This window comes from Spinacia oleracea, chromosome 4 (assembly GCF_020520425.1).
Source record: "Spinacia oleracea cultivar Varoflay chromosome 4, BTI_SOV_V1, whole genome shotgun sequence".
Classification (NCBI taxonomy): Eukaryota; Viridiplantae; Streptophyta; class Magnoliopsida; order Caryophyllales; family Amaranthaceae; genus Spinacia; species Spinacia oleracea.
This window is the reverse complement of record NC_079490.1, coordinates 68,556,862-68,568,189: the sequence shown is the minus strand read 5'-3', so window position 1 is coordinate 68,568,189 and position 11,328 is coordinate 68,556,862. Positions and strand designations below refer to the sequence as shown.

At 42.5% G+C, this 11,328-nt stretch overlaps 1 pseudogene; it reads right to left on the bottom strand.

Annotated features, from left to right (window-relative positions):
• Window positions 1–2,842: 2,842 nt before the first annotated feature.
• On the bottom strand, window positions 2,843–4,019 carry LOC110800188 (F-box/LRR-repeat protein At1g67190-like; annotated as a pseudogene).
• Window positions 4,020–11,328: the final 7,309 nt, after the last annotated feature.

The following is an 11,328-nucleotide window of genomic DNA, read 5'->3' as shown; positions in this document are numbered from 1 at the left end:
GCGGCGACAGGAAGAGAGTATCACCTCTGCTATTCGTTCTTGGGGTGAGCCTGGTGGTTCTGAGCAACTTGTCATCGACGCATTGGCTAGCGTGTCTCCATTGGGTGTTGACGAAGACCATGATTTGGCGGAGCGTAATATTAAGCAATGCAAGAGAAAGATTTCTGACGGTCACTACACTGCTGCTGTTAGAGTTCTTTCGTCCTCTGGCCTTGGTCCTTACTGTGGTGCTACTCTGGCTGATTTGCAAGAAAAACACCCTTCCTTTCCGGTCCCTACCTTACCGGATATCCCTGTTGATCATCACCTTACTGCTTCATCCGCTGTTGTGTTGGAGCAGATTAGGGGCTTTCCGCGGGGTACTTTGTGCGGTAGAGATGGCTTGCGTGCTCAACACCTTTTGGATTGCTTGGGTGGTGCTGCTGTAGCTGTTTCTGATGAGTTGGTGGATGCTATTACTCATGTAGTTAATCTCTTTCTTGCTGGAAAGTGTCCTGGTGAGCTTGGAGGATATATTGCTAGTGCTCCTCTTACGCCACTTGTTAAGCCTGGTGGTGGTATTTGGCCTATTGCTGTGGGCACTGTTTGGAGGCGCCTTGTTTCTAAGGTCGGGGCTGTTTTGATTGGTCCGCGTTTAGGAAACTACTTCGGAGGGCTTCAGTTTGGTGTTGGGGTTCCAGCTGGTGGTGAGGCTATTCTCCATGCTGTCAATCGTTTGGTTGAGGCTCGTGGGGCTGATGTTGGCCTCTCTATGTTATTGGTGGATTTTCGGAATGCGTTCAATTTAGTTGATCGATCGGCTTTGTTGCGTGAGGTTCGGCTACACTGTCCTGCTCTTTCGTGTTGGGTTGAATTCTGCTACTCTTCTCCAGCGCGGCTGTACTATGGGGAGCATACCTTGTGGTCTTGTCAAGGTGTGCAGCAAGGGGATCCTCTCGGCCCTTTGCTTTTCTCTCTGGTTCTACATCCACTGGTGTGTCGAATCAGAGACTCTTTTGATCTATCTCTTCAGGCTTGGTACTTGGACGATGGCACTATCGTTGGTGATACTTAGGTGGTTGGAAAGGTCTTGGAGTTGATTTTGGAAGAGGGTCCTCATTTAGGTCTCCATGTTAATGTTGAGAAGACAGAGGTTTTCTGGCCCTCGGAGGACCCACATAGTCGTCTAGAGGGTGTCTTTCCTTCGGATATTGCTCGTCCAGCGCTTGGTGTTAAGTTGCTTGGTGGTCCAGTCAGTACGGATTCCTCTTTTTGTAAGGAGTTGGTTTCGCAGCGTGTGTCGAAGACTGTTGTGTTGATGGATGCTGTGGCTAAGCTTAATGATCCCCAGTGTGAGTTGTTGCTTCTTCGTGCGTGTACTGGAGTCTCTAAACTCTACTTTGCTATGCGCACTTGTCCGCCTCATCTTTTCGAAGCGGCCCAATTATCCTTTGATGTGGCTCTTCGGGCTTCTTTAGAGCGTATCGTGACTGCTTCGGGACCTGGGTTCGGTGACTGGCAATGGCGTCTTGCCACCTTGCCTTATTCTTATGGAGGATTGGGTGTTTATTCAGCTGGTGATGTTCGGCATTATGCTTTTCTTGCATCCCGTTTGCAGTTTTCTGGTTTGCAGGATTCGCTTCTTCGGCTTTCAGGTGTTGATGGTCGGGGACCGGCCTTTGATGATGCTCTTGGTCTTTTCAATAGGACCGTGGATACCGACCTTATGAGTAGCCCTAGTGAGATCGCTGCCCCCACACTCATGAAGAAATTGGCAGACATATATTTCACGAAGGTTACGGATGATGCGGTATCCGCCTACTCCTTATCTTCACGTCATGTTGCCTTATGGAAATCACAGCAGGGGGATCACTCCTCAGCTTGGTTGCGGGCAGTCCCCATCTCAGGTTTGGGCCAGACTATGAACGGTAAGACTTATCGTTCGGTTCTTTGCTATCGGTTGGGTATTCCTTTGTTCTCTGATTCGGCGTCGTGTTCTGCTTGCTCTCGGGTTTTTGATGGGGACATTTATGGGGATCATGCCGTGTCTTGTGCTGGGATCGTGGGTATCAAACATCGGCATAATTTGTTCGTGATACCCTTTTGAATATTTGCTATCGGTCGGGGATTTCTGCTCGCAAGGAGGTTGATGTTGGGCTGACTAGTGAGGGTGATGGAGCTCTTCGTCCTGCAGATATATTGCTTTATTCATGGGATGGCGGTCTAGATGTGTGTGTTGACTTGACTGGGTCTTCCCCTATGACGCAATCTGGGTTGTCAGGCTTCGTTCCGGGTCGGGTTGTGGCGGTTGCAGCGCAGCAGAAGCTGGATAAGTATGCGGCACGTTGTAGGGCTTTGGGTTACGGTTTCTTTCCTTTTTCCTTCTCTTCTTTTGGGGAATTAGAGAAAGGGGCAGTTTCTTTGCTGAAGCGGGTCCAGGCGTACTCCCGGGCTCAAGACATTGGGGCACGGGCTGCTGCCCACATTTTCAGCAGGATCGGGTTCGCCATAGCTAGAGGAGTGGGGGCCCAGATTGTATCTCGGCTCCCCTCCAACTTCTTGTAGTCCACTTGATCTTTGTAGCTTGTTAAGCATGTAACGTTTTGGTGTTTTCTTATTATAATAATAATAATAATAATAATAATAATAATAATAATAATAATAATAAGAGTTGCATCTTGTTCCACATTATAATCAAGATCAAATTATGTATAACCGGGGATTGCATAAAACTTTAAATTCTAGATTATTTTCATAGCGACAGAATTCTGTATTTAGCATATGTTCTGCAACAAAGATTTAGCATGTCTGGGAAATCTTGATCATGAATTCATGCCAAGCATAAGTTACAAAGGGTTATCTATCATTCAAATTCAAAGAATACCTCTACTTGTGAATAAATCCTCGTAAGCAGAACAATGGACGAGGTGAAGCGTACAAGAGCATTGCACTCATCATGTGATTTGGCCCCTGACACAACTCCATAGATAATCAGCTTCTGGAGATTAGGGCATCTTTCTACAAGTTCAGACAACCACTCCATGAAGAGATCACTGATAAACATCCACCCCACTACCAATACGGCTACATTCTCCAAACAAGATGATCTCGGCAAACCATAGGAAATCACAGTCTCTCTCTCATAACTCAAAAAGAGATGGCTTAATTGAGGAAAACAAACCTCAATAGTCTCCAAATCCGCAACTTCATCTTCATCGCCAAATAAATCTCCCCAGAGTCAAAGCTTTCTCAATCTTGGTGACCTTGTGTTCATGTGATAGAATTTCGGCCACATAATAGTGAAGTTACATGCATCAGCAAATTCGAGATTTTCAGTGTTGTCACCAATATCAAAATGCAAAACACTAACATCATCAATCCCAAACATTCTTCAAACCACCTTTCCCAAAAGCAAAAACATTTTAAAGGTGCAATCCTTCAGGTGCAGCCTCTCTAATATAACCTTGTCCATGCAAATAACATCCATAGAGACATCTTTCAAACAAGCACTACGAAGCTCCAATGTTATATGATTATCAGATATGGCAATATCCAGATTTTCAAGCTTAGGACAAATATTCTCAAGACAAGCGCCTGAGATTCTAACATAGCTTAATAACAATGACCCCAAGTGAGGAAACTTCTGGTCAACACCATTGATAGAGTTATGAGCTAATGCTAAAACTTGTAGCTCATGCCGTCCACAATTTTCCAAAATGTTGACAGTTGGAACTGTCCTCATATTATAGTATAGCTCACGCAAAGAGTCTCGTGTGTACAATAGCCAAGAAACCATCAATATCATTCATAAGGATGGAGAGGACTCCTCAAGTCCCCTAGTTTCGAAGATCCATTTCCAATCTATGGGGTGGGAGATCATGATAAACAGCCCAGTCACTCAAGTCGAACAAGAGAGAATGGAAATGATTCCTCCAACCCTCTCGCCATTTTCGGCATGTAGCAGATGCAATCACCACATCTCTGACAGCACCAAGTTGGGACAATATGTTACCAATAACTTCAACAGGAAGATTATCCATCATACACAAAACTCCCACCCCACCTAGTAATACCTTATGTTCTGGTGTTGAAACAATGGGCTTCGTATGAAGGCCCTTTTCGCTAGTGTTGAAGACCTTGCTTACTTGAATGAGGTGTGTCCGAATTCACCTGCACAATGACAAAGTTACTAGCCTCGGGGGTGTCTCCGAGGAAAGCCCCTCCGACGCCTAAGTAAGAACGATGCTCGGATTCTAGAGAGAGTTCTCTAGAGAGTAGTGTTAAGGCGATAAATTGGACGTACCTTGAGGTGTGAGCCTTGACGGCTTATTTATAGTGTTTGTGTAATAAATGTCCATAGGTCATTTATTGTAATTAGGCCTTGGGCCTTTGTTGGTGGTTGATAAGGCAAGTAGGTTAGAATGGGGTTGATGTTGTTGTATAGAGCCATTGGGCTTTGGACTGCTGGCCCAATTGGTGTTCAATTGGGAGCCCAAACAACATGCCCCCCCAGACCCGGTCAATTTAGAAATAAATGGGTGGGTTTCCAAGTGTCAGAAGATCAAAAGTTCCCTCTCTTTTTTCAAAAAAGGGACATTTGAATCCGTGTCCTTGTGGGACAGGTGTCGAAAAGATCTTCAGAAGTGTTTTTGATTGAGTGGGTTGGAATAAAGTGGAAGTTGGGCGATTTTTGGGATCGTGGCCTATAAATACCGGATCCATTTCCTTGTTTCAAGCTTTATTCACTCAAATCTCTCACAGCTTCCAAAGAATTCCGGCGATTTCCTTGCGCGTTTTCTTCAGATCTTTGCAAATTCATTGAGAATCTGCTTCGGGACTTTACTCCGCTCGTTTTATCGGCGATTTCTGCTTCAGGAAAGGCAATTTGTTTCCAGTTCTCTCCTCTTTTTTCTTATTGCCCATTTCTTTGCTCTTCGGCGCTCTAGACTTTGGAGTTTTGCCATGGCTGGGGGAAGATGGAAAAAGAAGTATGGCGTGGTGTCTTCTTCTAGTGAAGAAGAAGAAGAAAACAGGGTTTCCTTGGAGCGTCCGTGGGAAGCTTCTCCGGAGGTTGATGCTGAAGAGCGCTCGGGGGAGGAAGTGAAGGAAATATGTCCTTCACCCAAGGTGCATTAAGTCTAATACCAAGGTTCAGATTAATTGCGAACAATTAATTCAGTGAGATCAAGTGATCGGAACAGCTAGCAGGAGCAATGCTTCCGATCAGTGAGTTCTAAAAGAATATTAAGCTCACAGCTTACTCTTGACTGAACCTACAAGGTCACACCAATGACACGTAACAGATCACCGGATTAAATGAATCGGAAATTCATTTAATAGCTTTTCGGGAATTAGTTTTGGAAAACGTATTATACGATACGACCTTGCATCGGAATCGTATATCGTATCGCGAATATTCGTAAGCTACGCGAAACGAATAAATCGTATCGTACGACGGTGTTTCGTCGTATACGAAATGATAAATAATATCCGGAACGTTATTAAGTCGCGACTACGGAGAGCGGCCCACGAGCCGAATGCCCGAGGCACTCAAGGCCCATGGGCACTCGGCACGCAAGCAAGGCAAACCACACGGCAGTACTGGCCCATGGCCGAGCAACTGCGCGTGTGTGCGCGCGGGCCAAAGCAACGACACAGCAACAGCTGCGCGCGGCCCACGGCCCAGCACTCTGTGTGCTCGTATGTGTTGTGCGGGCTTGCTGGCCGGTCGTGGCCCTTATGGCTTGGCCGGTTAGCAAGGTATTAATAACCTTCTAACCCAAGTTTTTCAACAACATAATTCACACATACTCAAACCCTAGAGTCTCAGAGAACCCTAATTCTCTCTGTGCCTCCAAAGTGAGTTCTTCCCAAAAGCAAACTATCTTGATCGATTGTCTAAGCTACGATAATCAAGACGGATCTGATCGTGTCGGTGAACCAAGGAGAGGAACGACAAGTGGAGTTCTAAGTTCGTGTTCGTTGACAGATTATTGTGGAAAACACGCTTCAAACGTAAGTATGCTTAATCTGTGCTTTATACATGCTTCCTGGCTTTGGGGATTGTTTCCGCACATGTTATTATGTTTAACTGTATTCCCCTACAGTGGTATCATGAGCCTTATGTATTCAAAGCATATTTTAGCATGTTTTATTTGTTTTTGCATCTGTCGAAATTTTGGAATTTTTATGAATTTTTCGGATTTATTATGAATTTTTGGATGAATTGCGTAAGGTATGATTTCAAAAAGATTCGTTTTTTCAACTTTTCAAACCCTAATCTGATTGAAAACGATTTTCTAAGATCAACTCATGAGAACGAAATCGCAAAAACAGGCCCCAAAGTGTCCTTTTTTGGGTGTTTTGTTAATTTTTTAATAAAAATTAAAAGTCGTCAATATTTTAGGGAACTTCAACCCAATTGGATTTGGAATATTTCAAGGGAATTTCAACCTGATTGAAAGGGAATTGATTTTGTATTATTTCAAGGGAATTTCAACCCGTCAATATTTTAGGGGAATTTCAACCCATTGGATTTGGAATATTTCAAGGGAATTTCAACCCGCTAGATATCGAAATATTTTAGGGGAGTTTCAACCCGTTGGATTTTGAAGTATTTTAGGGGAGTTTCAACCCGACTGGACAATTTGGAACTTGTATTATTTCAGGGGATTTTCAACCCGCTGGAAGTATTTGGAAATGGGGTTTGTATTATTTCAGGGGATTTTCAACCCGTTGGAAGTATTTGTAATTTTGTTCTTGGGAGCAATGGAAAGCAAGAATTTTTTTTAGCTTAAAGATGAGCTTTAAAATTTGGATTCGATTCGAAGTTTGAACCTTGAAATGGAAAAGACGCACTATATGAGGCCTTGTGTTTTGAAAATTCCGGCATTATGCCGCCACGGAATCGAAGCATTTGACTTGGAACTTTGACTTTTGAAAAAAAGGATTTGAATGGGAATTTGAAGGTTGAAAGTCCGACATTATGCCGCCGTGGGCTTGGAATTTTGAAGTGTTTGAAAGAGGAAAATTTGCCATTACGCCATCATGGATTTGAAATTGGAAGCTTCGAATATAGGACTTGAGATTGAATTTAGAACTTCGAACTTGAGGTTTGAAATATGGAATGGAAAAGTCGGCATTACGACAACATGAATTTGGAACTTGACACTTTGAGTATAGGACTTGAAGTTTTGAAAGATTGAATTGAAAAATCGGCATTACGCCGGTCATGAGTTTGGACATTTGAATTTGAGGCTTTGAGATTGAAATTGGTGATTTGAGTTTGAGGTTTGAAGAATGTTTGAACTAGAAAGTCCGGCATGACGCCGTTGGAGTTGAGTTTTAAATTTGGAATTTGAGATTTGAATTGGAAGATTCGGCATTATGTCGCCGTTGGATTTGGACTTGAATTTGAAGTTCGAAATTTGAATTGGAAAATCCGGCATTATGTCGCCGTTGGATATGGGCTTGGACTTGAAACTCAGAAATTTGAATTGCAAAAAAATCTGGCATTATGTCGCCGTTGGATTTGGACTTGAATTTGAAATTTGAAATTCGAATTGGAAAATTCGGCATTATGTCGCCGTTGGATTTGAATTTTGAAATTGAAACTCGAAATTTGGACTAGAAAATCCGGCATTATGACGCCGTTGGATTGAATTTGAATTTGAAATTTGAAATTTGGACTAGAAAATCCGGCATTACGACGCCGTTGGATTGAATTTGAATTTGAAACTTGGAATTCGGACTAGAAAATCCGGCATTATGACGCCGTTGGATTTAACTTGAATTTGAAACTTGGAATTTGGAGTAGAAAATCCGGCATTATGACACCGTTAGATTGAATTTGAATTTGAAACTTGGAATTTTGACTAGAAAATCCGGCATTATGACGCCGTTGGATTAAATTTTGGATTTGGCTTTTGTGCGTGAGGCGTGTTTGAGGGTTTTGAATCAAATGTAGTGTCACTCCTAAAAGACCTTAAATCGGCGATTTTAGATGCATGAGGCTTGAATGATGCTCCTAGGGGTTTGGTTTCCTAGTTGGAGGTTAATGGGTTTTGGCAAGCTAGAACTCGAGGTTAGCCATCCACGCGTGCAAAGACGCCCACACAATGCACAAGTAGCACGTTGTCATACTAATCATGAATATGAATGCGACATGCAAAGTTCTCAACCTAAGGTCGGTCTAAGTTTTGTATGATGCAAGTGGTCGACTTTGGGTGTCAAAAGGTACTTGACTAAGAGACGGATCCGGCGACAACTTGCACATCCGCCTAAGGGACGTGTGTGTCGGTAGACGGCCTCCATACTTGACATCGGGAATGTCAAGTAAATGCCAAGTTTCAGTAGGCGCGGAAATGGTCACACACTTCGGTCAGGAACCGTATGGAGAGTCACCATTTCGTTGCCCCCGGGGCTAGCCCGAATGTAGAACACATCCGTTTGCGCAAGGTAGAAATTCGTTTTGCACAAATATGGTTTTCGAAAAATGCATGAAATGCCTAGAAATTGAAAATTGAAATCGTACTTCAATGTTGTATTTGAAAAGCTCGTTTTTCGACATTCGTTCTCGAGGTTTGGGAGCGTCCTTCAAGATTCAAAAGTAGACTAACTCCCAACACGAAAATTTGAGCAAAAGTGGGCAACAGGCCACTGTGAGCCACTGTCCTGGATGCAGGAAGCGGCGTTTGGCGTAGGTGGTTGCGCCTGGCGCCAGTGCTGGCATCTAGTACTTATGTAGATCAGTAGCTTGCTGCTCAAAATCTGCTCGTATTTTCGAAATTGAAATTAAAAACTCCCCAGTGGATTCGCCAGAATTGTAGGGGAATTATTTTGTATGCTCTGGCTCGAATTGCCCTTTTTCCCTACAAGGGGGTGGCTTTTAGAAACCTTTGAATTTTTTGATCTTGAAGGAGTCGCCACCAAACATTATTTTAGGGTCCCGTTTGGAGAGACCAAGAGTGACTCGATTTGGAGAAGGCTTTGAATCTTCGAAACGGATGGGTGAGATCCGGGCACGGGAACGAGATGCTTATTCCGCGAGCTTTAGAAATTATTCAAGTATGTGGCACAACATTTTCGAAAATACCCTAATTTAGACTATGTGGGTTTGAATTTAGAACAAATTGAATTTCTACTTTGTATTGTGGTCACTTTGCTTTAAAGTTAATTTAAGGGAACCTAAGATCGGTTTGTCCAAGAAATTATCTTTGTTAAGCGTGATGTAACCTTGCATTTTGTTGTATTTAGCATGTGCAGTGATGAAAGAAATAAAGCAAATAAAGCAACATCACAATAATAAATAAGTGCGGAATTAGTAAATACAAGACCCCCTAGAAATGGACTAGGGAGTAGGTCCACATTGCCTAGAAGGACTAGGCAAGTAAAGTTGCATAATTGAAAGTGCGGAATTGAAATGCGTTATTGAAAGTACGAAATTGAAAGTGCAGAATTGAAAGGTGCATAATTGAAATTGCAATATTGAACTTTGAACTTGGGCACATGAAATTCGAACGCCAAACGGCTCCTTAAAAATAAGTGCGTTCGACACGAATTCAAAGCCAAAAATCTCAACTTGGGAGAAGTTGCTCACCCCAAAGTATCCTAGATTTTGCATATAGAGCTTGAACTTGAAAGCTTGAAACTTGAAATATTGAACTTGAACTTGAAATGTTGAACTTGAACTTGAAATATTGAAGTTAAGAGACTTGAATCTCAAATATCGGGCCTTTTAATGTTGAAAAGGTTAGATCTTTGATGTGCTCTTACTTTGGAAGAATCCTAGTTTAGGGAAGTAGTCATGAGCAACCCTAAACATTGTTGGATCTTGAAATTTGAAAACTTGAACTTGTATATTGAAAAATGGAGTCTCGAATCTCAAAGACTAAGCCTTTAAAAGTTAGAAAGTCATCATCTTTGATTACTCCATGTTTGAAAATGATTCTAGTTCAAAGAAGTGATTATAAACAACTTTGAACATCCTTGAATCTTGAAAGTTTGCATTTTTGTATTTTGAAAAGTTTGGATTTTGAAGAAATGTGTGATTGTTGCAAGTGACATTTTTAAGAGTAAAAATGCCAACTTACTAATCATTTTGAAATAGAAAATCAAAGCAACATTGAATAGATTAGGGTTGGGATTCGGAATTACCTAGTTAGGTTTAGGCAAGCTTTCCGATTAGAAGTCCCAATTGCTTAAAGCTTGAAGATTGTATGGTGTTTTTGGAGGATTTTGTATTGAATTTTGAGGTGAAATTTTTGTATTACGACGTTGTATGTCGATTTTTTTTTCTCTCTAAACTGCTCAGAATATGGGGTATTTATAGGGGAGTTTGCTGCTAAACGCCAGCCATTGCCAGCGCCGCACGCAGCTGGCAGCGCCCCGCGCTGGTGACGTGGCGTGGATGCTTCCAAAAGGCCGGAAAGATGTCTTCCTTTCTTTTGGATTGTATTGTTGTACCATTGTACGACTTGTACGACCTTGGCACATAGTGATTGCTTGGGGATTAAGACTAAGCTTTCGTCTAAAACCAAGCCGTTTCGGGTTTTTGAATTCGGTTTTACGGGACAGGCGCCCGAATTTGACTTGCCTTATATGATTTTGAGTGGAAAAGGCCTTGTAAAACCAATGGGATAGTCCATTGGGTGAGAATGTATTTGGATTTTGAACTTGATTTTCGAAATTTGTATTTTGTACCGAGTTCCGGAAGGGGAACGGCCTCGGGGATTGGATTTTGGCTCTTTGATTTTGGACATGCTTTTAGCAATTGGAATTTCCGCACGGAGTTGCTCCAATTACCTGACAAGGATAATGGTATCGTCATCATCCCAATAGGGAGACACAAATTAGGTGTCTACAGAAGCCCCCACTTTGACTGAGCGTTCGGTTAGGAAAGCGCAAGTCAGTTTTTGACTTGGTACGGAGAATGATCAAGATGTTCTGCAATCAAGACCACTCTTTGTACGCCGGTACCTGCACAAAAAAGACGTTAGAAAAGAGGACAGAGTCTACCTTGGTTCGGCTGTGACGACTCCGACTTGTACTTGTACTGCACTTCCGCCTTTGAGTTAGGACGAAGCTTGGCATCGAAAATTTTGAATTCTTGAATTTTGAACTTTGAATTTTTTGGTTACCCGGAGTTAATCCGTTGGGGATGTGCTTCACTGGGGACAGGAGCTTTTTACTGGCCCTTGAGATTTTGAAATTTTGGTTGACTTTCCTGGAGCTTGGGTCCGTTGGGAGTCGAACGCCTAAATTGTTGCATTTTTTGGACTTTGTATTCTTGAAATGCTCATCTGTTTGTATTTGGAGATACAGGTGTATATCTTTATTTTTGGAAAGTAG